Source organism: Euwallacea similis, chromosome 7 (genome assembly GCF_039881205.1).
Source record: "Euwallacea similis isolate ESF13 chromosome 7, ESF131.1, whole genome shotgun sequence".
NCBI classification, from domain to species: Eukaryota; Metazoa; Arthropoda; class Insecta; order Coleoptera; family Curculionidae; genus Euwallacea; species Euwallacea similis.
In genome coordinates, this window is record NC_089615.1 from 4602475 (window position 1) to 4621900 (window position 19426).

The 19426-nt window shown below is 34.8% G+C and overlaps 1 non-coding gene across 1 annotated transcript; it reads left to right on the top strand.

Annotated features, from left to right (window-relative positions):
• The first annotated feature begins 6481 nt into the window (after positions 1-6481).
• TRNAG-GCC (transfer RNA glycine (anticodon GCC)) lies at positions 6482-6552 on the top strand. The gene has a single exon. It is a non-coding gene; the product is annotated as a tRNA-Gly (tRNA).
• Positions 6553-19426: the final 12874 nt, after the last annotated feature.

Consider the following 19426-nt stretch of genomic DNA (forward strand, 5'->3'; position numbering starts at 1 on the left):
ACATAAATGCGTAGGCTCTTCGTAAACTTTACATACATATAAACATTCGCAAGTAGTTTTTGCCATGTGAACGAATGGCATTTTAATTAAAAATGTTCCCGTGGCAATTTTTTTAGAACCAAATCACATTACGAAGTTTACATCTGTCTTAAGTGGATTCGGAATAGTTCAAAAATGTTTGTTTTAGAGCAATGAGGGATGTAGGTGTCTCCCAATTTATGTGCATTGATGATTATTTACTGAAACTATTTAACTGCGTCACATTTTACACGTATGTAGTGAAAAATGAAACCTTTTGATATGCAAATCAGGTGAAACAAAACGAGACTAACGTGTGAACCTACCAATAATTGAATAAAATCGCAATAAAATATGAGATTTGTGGCCGTGTTGTTTGGTTTCTTTGATTATACCGGCATATTAAGTTAATAATCAAAGAGAAAATTTATGACTCTAGCTACTTGCAATTTTGTGGCATAAACATATCGTTATTATGATTAACTTATTAGTTATTTATCATTTATAAACTAAATAAGTATTTCAAGATACCACCGAGAGCAGGTTGTGACTGCGTATAAATTACTAAACCAGATAAAACAAAAATGCAAAAAGATATAAATCACGAACTATTGCTATCGTCGGTTTTAGGTATAAGAAAGCGCCGAGAATTCCATTCCATTCGAGAAATATTTCATAGACAACGACACAGAATCCTTTATTAGTTTTGTTGGTTTTATCCATCCTTACAGGGTGCATTGAGAATATAATAGGAATATTTAACCACAAACCACTGTGATTACAAAGAAAATTACGCAACTATTCAGCAAACTAACAACAAGCAACTTACAGTATTACAACATTGATGTAGAACGAATTTCAATTTCAAATGTCTTCTCAGAATGCACCCTGTATAAGAGAGCCAAAGGCCGGCGCCTTGGTGAAATATTGCATTTATTAAACGTGCTGTCTGCGATGCTGTACTTCTGCATAATGCACGAATTTATTATATAAGGTGTTGTGCGGAATAGAAACCAAACTACATACAGGGCATTGGTGGAGCGCTTAGGCTGTTATTTCACGAAAATTAGAAAAAATATTGATAGATACATAATAGAGGAAACGCAGCCCGTCGGCAGAAGTCAATGTGTATACGAAGAAGGACAACGCGATAAGGTGAGGACTACCAGCATTTGTGGGCACCTCACCCCATGGAATCGTTTGTTACCTGGTGGTGGAATGGGTGAAGTCGGAATCCCAAAGTCTCCTGAGAGAGAAGACTGTCAGGAGGAAACGTATTTAATCTCCCCTCCTTGCAGCATTTACCGTTCCAGGAACCCCTTAACACAGTGGTCCATGGGCTCCTCCACATTGGAAGGAGTCTGTTCCAAAACTGATGATCCCTCTTATACTACCACATCTTTTTCCCATACCTCCAACAGATGCGATCCCGAGACCGGCCTGCAAACTAGTTGAAGAGTTCTGACGAAAAGCACTTATTCTGAGGTTTCCAGCCTCGAGGGACCATTGAGACTGTTGTTTTATTTTATGTTAGTTTGTTCATTGAGAAGACTGAAGCGCTATCAATGGGGCTCAACAGTGGACTCCACAAAAAGAGAAAAGAGATGTGGCTAATCTAATAGAAGTAATTGTACTAACTGTTTTTCCTTAACAAGTTGAATTAACTCTCTCGGAGGAAAATCCGTGGTTTTTTTCGACTGCTCAATTGCTTCGAATTTTACTGACTTCAATTTTGACCATCCACCAGAGGCTGTTGCCTAGTGAATTTGTCAAACGTACTGTGGTTAGAACCTGTCCAGCAGATTCATCAGGTTAGCTCAGTAATGTTAACCACATATCTATACATAATGTATAAGTAAAACAATTTCCATGGGTATATTTTTAGTTAAGATAATTGCCTAATTACCGTATTTACGAACATGTTAGACAGCATACCGTTAGAAGATATTCAACGACCTTCAGCACTGCAGGATGCATTGTCTGAGGCGCATAAGGCGAAAGTATTCGTTTGTTATATTCAAATTCTTTGTTTTTTTTTCTAATAATTAAGCCCGCTTAATTGACATACCGGCGCCAATATAAAATATAAATAATTCCCTATGCTTACATTACAATGACACCACACATGAAATTTATTTGTTATTGCTAACCTATTCGGAGAATCTCCGAACGGGGTGTACCCGTGAAATCTTTTAGCGCCGGATCTAAGGTGTTGAATAAAGCCAATTAAAGTCTACCTGCCAGCCATTCTGACACTTTTTCAGATTTGATTAATTAAGGTTTACCCACCGCGGTGGTCGCTTGATTAAGGTGATTTTGTATGCGCCGATGTTACGATTTATCATATTTAATTTGTTTCATTGCGTGGTGCCTTTTCGGAAGAGGTTTGCATTCAAATTGTGGACAGCAGACAGGACCATTAAATATCGCAACAACTCTTTAGGTAACTTTTAAGATGGGTATGATTTGTACATATTTATATATACTTCTTCAGTGGTGGTAGGTAATAAAACCTTCAAGGAACAATTATATGCTGAGTTTCCAAAGCTATACCTATGTATTATACTGTCGTCGATTTATGGTTTTCGATATATCTTCGTAGATTTTAGTTGTTTTAACTATATTAGCTCGGCAGCATGAGACTTGCTTTTTAAATACACTGTATTCTCCCCTTCTCACATCAATTCCAGAATCCATGGGCGTTTCTCATTTTGACTGCATCAATTTTTTGCATTGCCTCCTTAAAGTTGATTTATTCAAGAATCGTTTTTTTTAATGGAAGGTCATAGTGAAGCTAACATTATTTCGTCATATGATATTGGTGCAAAGGTACAAATCACTAATATACAGGGTGGCCCAATGGCGTGTGAGCGGAGGATACAAAAAAACGACCACAGCTAGAAAAGCATTATCAACAAAGGTTTGTTGTTGTAGTTTTCTAGGTCCTATATCTAGAAAGTATATTCGATTATATAGGGTGTCTCAAAATCGCGATATCTAATTCTAATAACATTTTTATATATAAAAACATGTGAACAACAAAAGGACAGCCAGATGATGACAGATTGATGATAATAAAGGTGAAGAAAAGGAAGTCAAAGTGTCGAATTATTTTTATAAAAATCACCACAAACGATGTGCATACTTCAATGAAGCGGCACCGTGAAAAAGAAATTAATAGACATCAAACAGCTGATGTTACCTCTAAATAAATTTGGTGCGAGTATGGCAAAAAATGTAAATAAACCCATTTACGGTAATAAAAACCTTGTCATATAAAAGAAACTAACCACTAACAAATCCCACTTAGAACGATCACCAACGCAGGAAATGAAATTAAAAAAAGACAGGTTTAATTATGTCCAGTGATCAAACACTTATCAAAAATATTAAAATTTGGCCATGCATCTCGTATTTGAATTTAGGTAAAATCTGAAACATTTTTAGTAAAAGGTCTTCGGTTTAGGACTCCCTGTATATTTAAGCATTTTTAGAAGAATATTTTTAGACGCAGAAGGATAGTTGAACTAGCAATACAGGAAGTCATTCTAGATTAAAATAAATTTACGTTTACAGGCGCCAAAAGGCGTTTCATCAGCATTCGAATGATACAAGAAAATTAGCGGGTAATGAATTAATTACAGCCCACACGGCTTAATAGCTTCATATATCTTCAATTTGTATCAGACTTCGTTGAATTTGAATGGGAAATAGCGCCGAAGAAAGTCCTTCCTGACTACATTAGACTCGACTAGACGCCTTATTTTCGCCATTGAATAAAATGAGTGTTATTCTTAATTACGTGTAGGCTACGTGAAACTTATGTCAGCAGCAATTAGTGCAATTTGTGGCCCCAACACAAAAAACTCACCAGTTTCAGTCTCAAGTGCTACCTTTCGTGTTGGTGCAGCCTGCAATCGTCTCGACTCCCGCCCATAAGCGTCTCGCTTTCGTCTGTTAAATCTTTTGTCGAAGTACCATTTATTACGCTTTTGTCGAAGTACCATTTATTACGCAGAGACGCATATGCATAATCGCAGAACCAAAAAAGTACCGTCGCCTATTACTTATGGTTTATCTTGATCAAGTACCATTCACCTCGGCGCCTGGTCTGGCCCCGGCTCGTGTAACATAAAAATAAGTGACCTTTTAGTACATCCATATCTTTTTGCATCTGACATAACTCGAACTTAATGATTTTTTTATTACCTGCGCGCGTATTATTGTTCGCCAAGACCATTCTTAGAGGAATATGGGTGAATGGCGGTTTATAGAAGAGGCGAAGTGCATATGCGCTGCTTTGAATGGCAGAAAGACCTATTGAAATTAAATCCTGTTTTTTGACTACCTACCTACTACCGTTTTTGAAGTATCCAGGTATACTACTACACTTTTCTAGCAGTAAAAATAAACTCTTACCAGCCAAAATACGCGTATGTTTACAGATCTTTAAGGTTGCTTAATGGGAGCCTTATTAGTTAAGATCGTTTTGTGAATTGTGTCGTACATTGGTAGAGTGAATGCTTATGAATGAAGATAGGGAGATGCGGCTTCACGAAAGTTTACTCCTTTTCTGTGAACGAAGGTATAAATGGATTTGTCATCTCTTTTTTGGTATTTCCGAACTGAGTTGTCTTCACTTTTCAGAAAAGTTACGAAGCTATCGTGTGTGACGCAAAATTCACTAGCATCATTCATTCTCTTCTATATCGCATGCAGGGTGGCCCTTTCTGGATAGAAGATACGAGGCTCCTTCAGGTCAGCTTTACCCCAATTTAACCACCGCGAATAAAAAATGATAATATTAAAAAAAAACTATTCAATAGATCTATAATATTTCCATTAAAATAATCGTGAGTGCAGTTAGTTGCGACTAATAATTGCAATAACAAAATGGTTATGCCCCCACCCAAAGAGCGCCCTATATGTCGGCATTTAAATCTTCATAAAAAGTTTTCAGATTGCCACTTTTTTATCTATGAAGAGTAATGGTACATAGAGGCTGTTTGAACCTAAAATCATTAAGGGTCTTAAGGTCAGAAATGTCTATGGTTTCGCGTGATGGAAACATTATTAACCGTTAGACCTAACACAAATCCTTCTTGAACCTTGGATCTTTCTGATGTTATTTACCCCCATCATGTGTAATATTTTGAGTTTCAAAGTGCCTTAGACAGAGATCTGATAGGCTCTTAAAATGTTTTACGTCCTTGAGCAATGTCAAGGGCTCAGATAGTGATGTGTTACACATCTTAGGTCGGATTTTATATTTAGTGATGCCGTAAACTTAATAATAAGCTCAATAAAACGATTCTAATTTACTGCAGAGTGTGTGAGTCAACGTGCCATCGGATCCGCACGTCAGTCTAGGCATTTTCCACCGAATTCCACGTAATTGAGATGGTTATCAATCAAATTTTCAGAAGTCCCCGCAAACGGTTGCCTTGCCACGTTTTTGACGTCACTAATTAAAGATGTGGCATTGAGACGTGTCAGGAATTATAAGGAAATTGGTTTAGGAAACGCTATAAATGAGCGACTACAAGGAGATCGCATATTCAGGGAAACTGCCTGTTAGATTATACAATCCAAAGTAATAGAAAAATTTGCCTTTTATCACCCGCAAGTCAACATTTAATTAGAGAAGATAATTTTTTCCTGACTATTTTCTTCAGATTTTGATAGCAGACTCATTGCACTTAACCGAAGAAATGGCATAATAAAATTTCCATCTACTCATAGAAAAAAGCTTCTTCCTACCGTTGCGGAAATCATCTCCGTACATGGGAGAACAAGCGTAGCGCAGCTACAATCGCGTGTGAAAAGTACAGCTTTCCGCTCTTAGGAAAATAACTATTTCTTACGTCTACGACCGCATATGTTAAATTAATTTATATTTGTTGTCTTATGTTCAATAAAAGATTAGCTTGTAAAAACTTGTAGCTTGTAAAAGACTAGCTTGTAGTAGTAAAAACTATTACACACTCCCATGCGCTGATTGGTAAATCTTTTTATCTATTTACTGTTATTTCTTTGCATATGATCTCAGTTGTGGGCAAAATAGTAGATATAACTCGCAACAAATTTTCTTAATACACTCATTGGCTGACTGTCACTCAGTACTCAGTGACTGTCGTCCTCGCTTGTGACTCGTTTGCAACACTTCACGCTCGTGCGTTAAGAGTTACTTTCTTCACTTGTTGTGTAAATAATTATTACCGAACACTAATACAAAAAGTTATTAATCTGCAACGACTCCAACGATTTTGCCTCACTACGTACCTTGCTTGTATAAAAAGAGCCAGTACCCAATTTTACTTTAAATTTATGTTATTAGTATAAAGCTATATTTGTTGTCGGTTAAAGTAAGATTTAAAAATGCTAATAATTTATTAGTAATTAAAAATTGGAAATGTAAACCATACTTCGGAAGACTGTATCTTTAGGCAAGCATGATAGAAAGGCATCGGTGGTTCAATGGTAGAATGCTCGCCTGCCACGCGGGCGATCCGGGTTCGATTCCCGGCCGATGCATGTTTTTTTAATAAATTTTTGATTTTGTATTTCAAATAGTGATAACAATGTGTTAAAAGATAAGTTAGTGACGGAAGTAATTCAACTCTTCAAAATAGCATGCAGTAAAGGTGCTTTTATTCAAATGACATTTAATCATGTTTATGTTCATTTATTACATTGATTCATGTTCAGTGTATCATTGACATGTATGTACAAAAGTTTTTAGAGATGTATGTATAAGTAGAAATCACAATTTTTTAACAGAACAGATTTATAAACACTTTTATACATATCGACATAAGTATCTTTTTTGTTACACGCTAATATTTGCTTGAACTTCTAGAATGCAACATATGTATATGTATGTATATGTACATGTGCTCGTGGGAGAAATATTGTACCTGATGTGCTAGATTTTTAACCGGTTGAGCTAAAAATAATCTACAGCAAAGTTCAATTTTTCGCGTTCGTTTGGTCATAGTTATTTACCTAACAAGTGCAGAAAGAAAACTGTAGTATTTGCGACAGCAGGTGTTTACCGCACGGGCGGCGATAAATTTTATTGCGCACAAGTCTAATGTGTCCATGTGTCAGTATCAGGATATTTTGTGTTTAAAAAAAGAAAATGTTCATTTAGATAAAAAAACTATCTTTATTATTTTTTTAACTTTGTTTAAATTCAAAGATCTTAATTCGAAATTCAAGAAAAATGTTCCTTCTACTTGTAGGACCCAAAAATACCTAAAATACCATAACTGGCGTCACAAAGAACACCATTACTTAAAAATCTCACAAGAGAGGATTGAAAACACCCAAAATGACTCATTCATTCCAAACTCCAGCCGATTTGTGTGGCCCTATCATTACCCCGCAATACCAGGACTAACACCTCCAGTTTAGTTAAACTTGTTTGTAATATTTCACGGTGTGCCCGGACATAAAAGGCACCAGAACCGATTTATCTCGGAACAAATTCCAAACATTCTTTTGAATGAAGATAAACTATGCAGGTGTGAAAAAACATCCCTCGTTCTAAGATCATCGACAATGAACCGTTTGACACGGATTTTCGGGATTGGAATGTGTTCTTCAATGCGTAAATTCATTGTATTTAGTCTTTACTATTTTTCTAAGGAAATGGCAGCTTGCCACAAAGAACAGGACGTTTTTGAAGCAAACTGAATGAAGCACTGGCGCCAGACTGTCCAGGCTTTTGTCGTATGGAGGAGTGCGTGGACATGTTGAATGAAAGGTATGTATCGGTATTATACGGGTGTTATTCTATACTTAAATGGGAGATGTTAATATATCCGGTGTACAGGGTGTCCCAGATAGGGAGGTCCAGTATGAAGATCTCGTAAACGGTAAAAGATACGGGTTTGATTAATAAAAAATGTTGATGATCATCCTTGATTAGTTTGCACTGAGAAACTATTTTCTTGAATGTGCACCTTTTCTCTCATTTAACCAAGTCTGTATCTATTAGCGTGTAGGAGATCCCCATAGTGAGCCTCCTAGTCTCTGATGCACTGTAATATCATAGTCCTCTTGCCATTCGTTTTCAAAACGGATAGAAGTTTTTCCACTATAGAATGCTAACGCAGATGCCAAGGCAGGTGTTTGCGCGAACCTATGAAAAATTGCTGTGAATGATAATGGACAATCTCTTATATCGAAGCAATTAGAGTTTTTTTCAATAAATATGGCATTCAACATTATAACAAATAACCAGGTGGGACTAAATGTATTGATATCCAGATTTTTAATTATTCACCGAAATACACCTCAAGATGTGGGTACGAATTTCCTGACTACCACAAACACTTAAAGTTCACACCTAGAGAGACAGTTATGGTGAAGAACTGAACGAAGTAAAACATAAAGTGGGTTAGGAATATAATTGAGACTTAGTTAGGAAAGTGTGTATTTCTGTAAGTTTGGTTCGGTTGGTTCTTGGAAAAGGTATGTAAATCAAGTGATATGGTGCAATGTATACATTTTTCATATGTACGTCTTGAAGATTATAAATCTGGTCTGGCGTCGCTTGGGTTTTCGGAGTTGGTCTCTAAATCTAATAGTAGTCTGAATGAGGAAATGAGGAATTGAGAATTTCTCAGGTGGCAGCTCAAATGATGAGGTTGAGAATTCGTTAGATGATGACTCAAATAACAGGGCTGAGAATTCATCGGGTCTTTGCGAGCAAATAATAACGGAGGAATAAGCGCAAGTGGTTGACCCGAAAGTGCAGCTTCGTGAAGTAAATCCTAAAACTTCAACATTTTGCTTCTTCTCGGAGTAGTAGTGGAAATTTTGATACAAATCTTGAGAAATCTATTGATCGGAGTCATAGTTATAGAGTAAAGAAACAATTTGGTAAGCTAAAAGACTTCATTATCGAGGAGACAGATGAACAGTTACTATGATTATGAGTGACGATCTTTGCATAAAATCACACTTCTGACCGGTTGAGGTTTAACGGATCACTCTTGCTTGCAGAAGCGAGCAAGATGCCGAGTAGTTAATTTATTGTTAGCTTAGCATTGCTTCATATTAGGTTTCCTCAGACAACAGTGTCTGATTGGTTGTGTCAGGAAAGATAAACCTGTATATTTTAAGATTGTAAAACTCATGCGATAAAGTGTGATATTGGATAGCATCCTTGAGGTGAAACATTACCTCACAGGAAATACATTATGTAAAAAAGGCATTTAGTTTGCGTTGTTTAAAATGCAGCATAGTAGTTTATTAATCGCTACCTATATTGAGAAGCTTGTTTAGAAAAACTCTAATTTGAAGTCTGAAAGAATTGTATGGTGTCTTAAACTGTGTATGTTACACAAGCAGCTATAGAGTGGGAAGACATATAATTATATGTATAGAAAGTAAGTACCTTTTATGTATTGGTGCGTTGTATACGTATGAAGAGATGCGCAGGATGCGCCAGGTGGTTACCTGAGGGACAATCGACCGATTATTAAGCTGGGGCAAGTTATACAATGACGAAAATTAAATAAATAATATATTTTCTTCATTAGATCCTTTTTCTGTAACAAAAAAACATAATAAAATGTTAGGAAGAAATTTGCTTGGATCACGGTTCAAAACCCGGAAAACATTTTAGGGTATTCTATGTAGAACCAGAGTAGTCTACAGTTAACCAATTCGCTTATTTTTTTTTGTAAAGCCCTGTACATTGATAGATCTCTTATCAACTTACAAGATTCGCAATTAAATATCACTGTCCAACTAATTAAATTATTTTTTGCACACCTGATTATCAAATTTTATTCAAATTGCTCTTCTCTTCCCGAGATACTAAATGAGTGTTTTCCATTTTGAATACATCGTGTGTATCATGTATTATACACGGGTGATATTCCATACTTAAATAGGTGCCTGTAAATATTCCTTGTTGATGGATGTGAGGATGCTGATTTAGTTAAACTCTAATCTGTTGGCGCCCAAAAAAGAACAAATCGAAGAACCAATGAAACGCCATTTAATTTCACAGTATTAGATGCCTAATCTCTACCAAGAATACATCCATTATACCTGTGTGTAAATGTGGTATATTTTTTGTCTTGGGTACCAGCGAGTCGAGACGTGGCGGACACAAAGAAAGTTCCACCGCGTATCAGAATTGACAAATAAAGCCCCACAAAGCCCCATATAAATATTATACCGAACCGTAACAAAAGTCATTGTAAGTCTAAAAAATATGGGGATTAGTGTCAGAATTTTGATGGTGGACGGGGCTCATTTATTCGAAACGCCGTCGTCTCCATCATTTTATGGTTTTCAAGAATTCTCGGTGTATTTCTCAAATGCAAAATTTACAATAATGCAACATTTTCTTGGACAACGGGATGTCGTCTACTTGCTCCTAGGATATAGGACAACGGTAGTAAAGGAGGTAATAATATAAATCCCATTTTACGATTCCAGTAACGACCTCAAAGATGGGAAAGCAAGGAGACGTCACATGTGTGGATCTAGGGTAAGATTAGAGTAGATTTTACGATTTCACGGTAATGGTCCATTAAATCACCATTAGGAAAATCTCTTGATGATAACAGAAAAGTTATTTATTAAACCCCATAATTATTTGGTTTTATAAGAAGTTTACATTGATAACAATTGAGCTGCAAACTCGTAAAATTACAAATTCATTCGTGCCTTAAAAGCGGAACTATCAAATCTTATGTAATTTGTAGTCGACATGCTAAGTGCACGTAACGTGCTGCTAATGCTTATTAGAGATTAAGCCTTAATTGCGACTTCATGAATCAGAGCTTTTAGATCTTAATTTTATGGTTAATAAAATTTGGAGAAATTCTGTTTTCTGTCACTTAAATGCATTATCACAGTTAGATTCGAATCCCCAATGTCGTATTTATAAGCGTTTCGGCTCCTTCCTGGTGTAAATATGTGTGTTGTTTCAATTTTTTCGTCTGGAGAATACGTTTCACACACCCATCGAGGCCTAAGTATGAAAATAATAAGTATAGTAGTTACTGTAACAATTTGAAAGCATCTCTTATTATTTTAATATGAAAATATTAATATATGGCATAGAATGCTGTTGTGCTTTGGAATGATTGCGTACTTTCAAAATCTCGAAAACAGGTAAAGTTATGTGGTATGCTAAAGAAGATATCACACGAACACGCGCTTTTGAATATCTGAATTTTCTATTTTTCTCTTAATATCAAATGATTTGGATCTTATATTGACCCTGGAAACCTCATTTGAGATATCCAGGGTCGACATCATTTCGCACATGGTGAGCATTTATTTTTTATTAGCAAAACAGTAGGTCATGGCTAATATTATCTACATTTTTTTCTGTACCCATCCCACTTTCCACATCGGTGGGCAAAAAATGGCCAAATGGTTAACTTTAAGAAAATAAGATATAGGTACCTTATTTATAAATAAGTGACGCTCTTCTGCTATCACTGAACACCTTTTCTTTGCCACAGGCATATAAATTATGATTCTGGATGACAGGGCCGCACAAAACAAAATAGGCTCAAATATCCGTTGCAGCGAAATGCAAATAAATTATCATTTTTCCTGGTAGAAATCGCAGTGTTACAAAGATTTACTGCTTGTTCTTGAGGCCATAAAACTCTGCCCACCGTCGACCACTTAATTTAGCGTTTGGATCGTTTTGCGGTCGACATTAGTGTTCTTAGATAAGACCCATTAATTTACAGAAAGTTCGGCGATTTACACCAGGAACTTGTTTTTATCCACTTCTTCCTTGAACCGTCTTCTCGGCTACCTGTGTATTATGAGTGCAGGAAGATGCTCCCTACAATAAAAATTAAAAAATATGTTTTCCTGTACCGTTTAAATACAAGGTGATTCAAGTTTTAAACTGAAAATGTTTATTGGAAAAATTATTTTATCTTGTATAATTAAAACTTCGTTCTCCAATTACAGAATATTAAACTTTCAAAATTCTTGTTGTTTTTTAAAGATATTGCAGTTTTTGAGATATCTGATCAATCCGCAAGGAGGTCATTTTTTCTAGGATCATGTCCCCTTTTACCACCCTAATCTTTTTTGTGATACGGCACTGACCGATCATTTCCCGAAGTTTTAGTTTAGAAGCTCATTTCACTTTTACATTTCTATTGTAACCGCTATTGTTTTAATCTATTTGAGAAGATAACGGGAAATAAATTATTGTTTTCTTTTTATTAAACCAAAGTCGATATTTCTTTCAGTTAGATTCTACACGGGATGTTAATAAAATAGGTGGGTAAACGAGAATTTTGAAAATTTCATGAACCTTAGAATCATACAAGACCAAATAAAGTTGTGTTTTAAGTTTTCTGAGGTCTATCACCTGATAAATTTTGCCGATAAAAATCTGTAATACTCTGTATATTAACTGAAGTTATTTTTAAAATTAATTAATTGGTGAATGAATGTTGTAGAAGATTTATAAATTGATTCCATGTCTATTTTTGCAGGTATTAAATTTTTATGCCAAATCCACGTCCAGAGAGGAATAATAGCGTATTCTTCCCAGAGAGGCTTTATTATTCTCAGAAATATTGGCAGTATGTATTAAAATCTCTAACGTTAATATAATTGGCAATCGTGCAATGTAGGTGCATACGCGTTCTTAAATCATGTTGTCCGCCGCTTATGAGAAAATCACTTTTAACTTCATCGGAAAACTAATCTTGCAATTTCTCATGATAAATCTCTAAATTTATTAGCCAAGACTGTGGTCTTTAAACTGCTCGTTAAATAGGTGGAGCAAACACCCATAATTCACTAGATTAATGGAAAGGGCGTTAGTAAGCCGTACCGAAGGATGATGGGGGTTTAAGATTTTATGGTATTAGTTGCCTCTCCTAGAGGTGGATTATTCTGAGAGAAATTAAGAAAAAACAACAAGACATTCCTTCACTTCTCACCTAGCTAAGTTTCCACCAAAAATCAGCAAATTTTTTTATATAATAATGAAAACTGATTTGCTGCGGTATTCACCAAGGAATTAGTTAAATAGGAAAAAATATCCAGAAATGTAGAAAAGTTTAAATTTTAATGTGGATGACAATAAAAATCGACATTTTCCTATTTTGCAATTACTTGAAATTTTTATCTTTAAAATAGAATATAAATATTTTGCAGGCTTAAAAATTCTTAGGTCAGGCATTTTAGGTTATACAGAGCATCCAGATTTCAGGTTACAAAAAGTTAAGCATACATGAATTTTATCACATCTCAGGGAACAAACGAAAAGTTCAAAAATTTGTTAAAAAATTGTAAGATTTCTTTTAAAAATCGCCAAATTATCTTAAAAAAAACACCCCAAAATTACAGAAGAGTTTCTACTTCAAGAAAACAAATAAATTTTTGGGAAATTGAAATAGTTAGAAAAATGCCTGAAAAATCTCATAAATGTCCCACAATTCCTGATAAACTCCAGCAAATAATTAACAAAAATTATTTATACTTGGAACTTCAGTAGACCGAATTTCAGACTCAACCTAGAAATTTGTTTTACGCAAACGTTAAATTTTACTATTTGTCGATTTTCGACGGATTCAGAATGTGAAGAGAAATAATGTGATAATAAATTAAATATAATGTAAAAAAACCGAAATAGGTATCTCTGCGCCTTCAATAAATCTATTGAACATGTACTTACCTTAGAAGACCATTTGTATTAATACTGTGGTGAGCCTGACTTGCGTTTATATTTAAGATTACCTTCGGATTTTTTAGATTGTGGGATGATGCTCAACTTGAAATTTAAGTAAATTCACATTTACTAAACACCGAAACTCAAGTATTTACCAAAGATTAGGCAATATCAGTTGTTCTTAAAAAATTATGTGACAGCAACACGAACAAAACAAACGACTATGTTATCTGAATAGAATTTGACATGCTTGCCTATTAATTATTTACAAGGATAGTACCTGTTATTTTTTTCTTTTAATAGGGATTCCGGCATATATAGGTTTATGAAATTTTGCAATTGGCTTAGAGCAATAAAAACTACACCGAAGCCGCACAAATAACTACATATTTGACATTGACGTTGGAAGTTACCACAATTAAAATAAATAAGTTAAGTTAACAATAGGTTGAAGCGCAAGCGCATTTGTATATTTTCCGGGCTGAGAATGTTACACGCGTATTTGCGTGCCACGTTTATTTTAAATCTATTAGCAATTTATTTACACGGGATCTCTCCTTCTTTAAAGAAAATGAGGCTTATAAAATTAGGGACACGTTCATTAATCGCACTCCCGGTGCCATTGCGACTTTGGGAGATGAGCTTATCCATCGTTCCGAAGTGTGTCAAATAAAATGTCAAATAAACCATTTCGTATTTACAAACAATAAATGAAATTTTATGTTTCTGTGCTTTATCTCAAAAATCAAACGTTCGATTACATTTTCCATCACTGCTCGTGCAAATCTTGCGCTGGCGCCTCTCCCATATACTCATACGTGGCCTCTTACCTCTTACCAGTGCCGGAGATTTATTGTTTGCATATTTCTAGGGTGCACCATATAATTAACGCTTTTAAGTGACACGAACATAGACAAATAGCCAAACACGTAACCGCGAAACAATGAATTGCTGGGAATTGCATCCGTCTATTGAGAATTTAAGACACTGTTATTTATGGTCTCCGGTTGTCTTTGCCATAATAAATAATTATCGTTGAGATTCGTGCCATAACTAACATTTATGGTTGATTTAGTGGGTACTGGTGACATAGTGCTGCCATTCGGGTTATTGACGTTCTAGTAATGACCTTTCTTTGGGTGAATCTGAATCGTGATAGGCCAGTAATTTTGGAGTTGCTATTACAAAATTAGCGTAGTGTTCACGAATTAAATTTTCAGTAACGAGACCCATGTAATTAGGTATTTACATAACAAGGAAAGAAATGTTCTTTTACTCCCGCGAATAATTTGAGGTTCGGTGTGAAGCGGCGAGCATCAGCATTCGAGGGAGTAAAAGACCCTTTCCTCCTTTTTCCTTCCTTTCTCGGCTGGAGTAAAATTAGCGCTTTCCTCCCTTGTTATGCAAATAACTGTTGTGTGTGTGTGTGTGTGTGTGATGCGTACTAAGAAAAATGCTTTTCCTCTCTAGGAGGCAAAAGTGCTGTTTTTTCTTTGAAATGAGGGAGGAAAGTTCTATTTTTCTATTTCCGATTGAAGTGCTAATCCGCTCAGAGAAAGTACAGTGTTTTATAAAATCTAAAGTAGAAATGCTGTACTTTATGGTTTCTCGTGATGCAAGAGATAGATATAAAGCCCTATAAAGTCTATGAGAATTTGATTGGAATCAATATTGTCCGAAGAAAATTTTCAAGAAGCACCGAAATCAAGTCAACGGTCCACGAAATATTTCATATTGAATTCATCCTAAAACTACAGTTTCTGTTTTCAATAGTGAAATCTGTAGTCACAAGATCATAGAAATCTTCAGCTTTTACTGGATTTCGGCTAAAATCTTGTCGAAACCCGAAAGAGGTCCCCATTAGGCTTACATGAAGTAAAGCAATAAACACAAAGTGATGCGGTGGCACTGATACCACAACACGAAAAAAGGCAAAAACCCTTAAATGTTTCAGTACCATTCGACTTTTTAAACTGTTTAAGGATATTTATTGCCTCATCAAACAAGGCTGTTTAACCGTTTTATGGGCCCTTCAAAAAGGTGTGAAAATGACGAATGGTCCGGCGTCGACCGGTCTCCAACATGGGGCTGGCCATAAAAGTTTTTTTATTATTAAGCGCCCATGTAAAAGTAGGAGACTTAAAAGGGACCGGTACCATATAATATACAGGGTTGTTAGCGAGGTGTTGAGGTGCAGGCAAATAATTGCCTTAATGGTGGTAAAAGTTTGATGGGGGTCTTCCTTTAGTGGGTCAAGAAATAGGACCCTTTGATATGTGTAAAAGAAAATCATTTCAAAATCACCCAAGCTAAGGAGAAAAATATTTATTATACAGGGTGATTTACAAACAGTGACCATAAATTAATCCTCATATTTTTCAAGGGAGAGTTTTAAGAGGGGTGTTCCATATTAATAATTTCACTAGGATGTTTTGTTAAAAAAATGGAAGGTGATGAAATATGAATATAGCTGAAAATAATATGGTAACTTGAAGTGAATCTAGTTAACCAAATTTGGGGCGTTAACTTGCGGATTTAAACTCGGTCATTTTTTGAGTTTTTAGTTGTACAACAGGTCTCAATATTCGACTACACATTCAAGAGAACTTCCAAAGAATTCAAATGGAATCTAGTTGAATTGTTTTCGGGATTTAATTGAGGATTTAGACATATATGTAACTCAACTGTATAAACCTAAAATATTCGATTACGACATATGGGAATTAAATACGGATTATGGGATATTTTTCACATTTGGAGCATCCTTTTTTTTGAAGCAGGTCTTAATATATCAACAACATTCCAACATTAAAAAATATTCTAGTTGAATAGGATTTGCGGCTATAAGATAGCTGTAATCAGGAGACAAGTTGTTCTCTGTATTAACGGCGTTAAAGGGATCATTTTAACATGTTTTCCTTAGCCAAACTCCCCCATTTATCCAGCTCCCATTTTAGCCTCCAGCATAATCTCCAGAAAGCTCTAAAATCCTCAAATCACTTGGGGTCATTCTGACATTTTCCCTCTAGCCAAATTCGTCCATTTATCCAGCTTCCATTTGAGCCTCCCGTATAGTCTCCAGAAAGCTCTAAAGTCCTAAAATTTTGCACATTTCAATATTTTCAATATCAACTTGGAAATCTGATGATTCACAATCATTAAAGAAATGTCGAGTAATTGAAGATATTTTCCTCTAGTAAACCGTTATATTAACCTCCATGGCAAAGACTGACCCATAAACATCGTCCAGATTATATCTTTCCAGTTTATATTTAGGCTCATCTCAATCAAGAAAGTAATAAAATCCAAATAAATTTAACGACCCAGGCGATTTATTGACCTTATTCTAAAAATAATTTCAAAATGACAATTCGATGCATTAACAATGGTGGCGTCTATATGCTTTATTACCGACCGAGAGAAAGTTAAACTAAGTACGTTGTGATTAGATTAGTGTAATATTACACATGAACTAATTAGATAAGTGTAATTTGGGTAATTACTGAGCAAATATGTACATATATTGTGTAAGTTACGTAACGCTTACGTAAAGTTAAAAAAGGGAATTGTTGATAAGTTTAATGTCGAGGATACCGTATGTATTTCTTGAATCGAATTGAGAGCAAACGAAATTTTAGCACCATAATCCTTCCTTAAAGTTCTGTAAGAATATAAACATACCAAAAACAAAATTATTTAATACAAAAAATTATAATGGTCGGAAGAGAAACTTTGAATTCTCGACTCATCTTTTGATGACTTTTTAAGCCTCTACTACTTCCTCAGCATTAACAACCTTCAAATGTGGCTCTACTACGAATAGTTCCTAATTCTTCTACTGACAAGAAAACAACAGTCACTTAGATTTCTAATATTCAAAGGGCAACTTCTGCCGGTTTACTCTATACATTAAACAGGGTAAGTCACTGCAAAACATCTTTAGACGCATCCAGAAATATTTTAAAAGATTGAGGGTGAGAGGGATGTTAAGGGAGTACAAATAAAAAATAATCAGTCTTAATAAGAAATTAAAAATTGCCCTTGGCATGCGAAGCCAAATTCAACAAAAATTAATTACCATCTTGAATCAATGAGGAGGTTGTCAGTCCCCTTCCCCCTCGACAGACCTTTGATATTTTGCCAGTACGTTAACTGAGAATTTATTAAAAATTTGTTATGAAGCATAATAAAAAAAAGTATGCTCTTCCACATAAAATGATCAAAAACAGGGGTTACCATTAAAAAGTTTAACAGTGGCGTCATATCTGGAACAATGATGACGGAAAATTATCCGATCAAAATATGCGGAATTTTAAATTAAAGTCAACGTATTAAAGCATTTTTTATTATTTTAATTCCAGACCGAGAAAAAAAAAGAATTATTCCTCACTTTATATACACACTGTATATACGTATGTATACTATATTTAAATTTAAATATTTCTACCGAATGAAGATCTAAACAATTTACTGGGTAAATGATAATTTCATTTCATGCCCATGCTGGACATGCCTATTCTCGTACACACTGTATCTGAATTTTAAAACTTCTACATATTTAAGGCATGGGAAGTTAATTCGGTAAATAAAATCGTACTTGAAAAGGAACAAAACAGTAAATATAGCAACGCCGTACTAGAAAATGACAAATGTTTTAATGATACTTTGATAAGACAATGATTTAATTTGGTAACGATAAGCGAAATGAAATAATATACGGTGTGTCCAACATAAAGATATACCAGATGTTGAAAATTTTCCAGGAATTTTTCAAGCTCTCATTCACTAAATGGCAGTTAGATGACATTCATTGTCAATCAATAAATATCTGTTACCCTACTGACGTAACTCATGAGTCTTTTAAAGAAGAGAACATCCGATTATTTGTATTAATAATTCCGAATTACAAATAGTATATTATTTGTCGCTGTGTTACCATTGGGTTGAATCATTTAAAAATCGATATCAGTATGACAATACATACATAAAGTACGAGTCATAGAATAAATGATAACAACGATCCGATAGCTTCTAAATACTTTTCACCTTTTTTGGAAGCGCTCAGTTCATGAATCGAACTACGGTAGCGATGCACCACACGAAATAATACAGTTTGTACATAAACTATGGAATAAATTCTTTTTTGTCGGTTTAGAATTAAAATAATAAAAAAATACTTGGATACGTCGACTTTAGTTTAAAATTCTACATATTTTGGTTGGATAATGTTGACTGTGACGTCATCATTGATATGATGTATTAAGCTCAGTGTTAAATTTTTTTAATGGTAATCTATGTTTTTGATAATTTTATGTGAAAGGGTGCAGTTTTTTGCTTACAGTACATAAACTTTTTACTATGTTACATAATAAATTGTTTGATAAATTTTCAAAAACATACTTTCTATCCCGATCCTGCATAACTAGATATTTTTTGTTAAATAAAATATACACCTGTTGAGTTCGCGCACATCGCCATAGCCAATCGTCATAAGAAGTTTAATTCTTCGCGTTATGGATAAACACATTGTAATACAACTTTTATTTGAAATTAAACGAATAAAAGTACCTTTTCTATGGGAATAAAAAAATAAACCTACCAAATAAATCAACAGAAGATTACTTCGATCCGTTTAGTGGATGTCCATCTTTTATCGTTAGGTACCGTAAAAAAAATAAGTTTTTGAGAATTTATCAAAAAATGTGTTATGAAACAGTAAAAAAG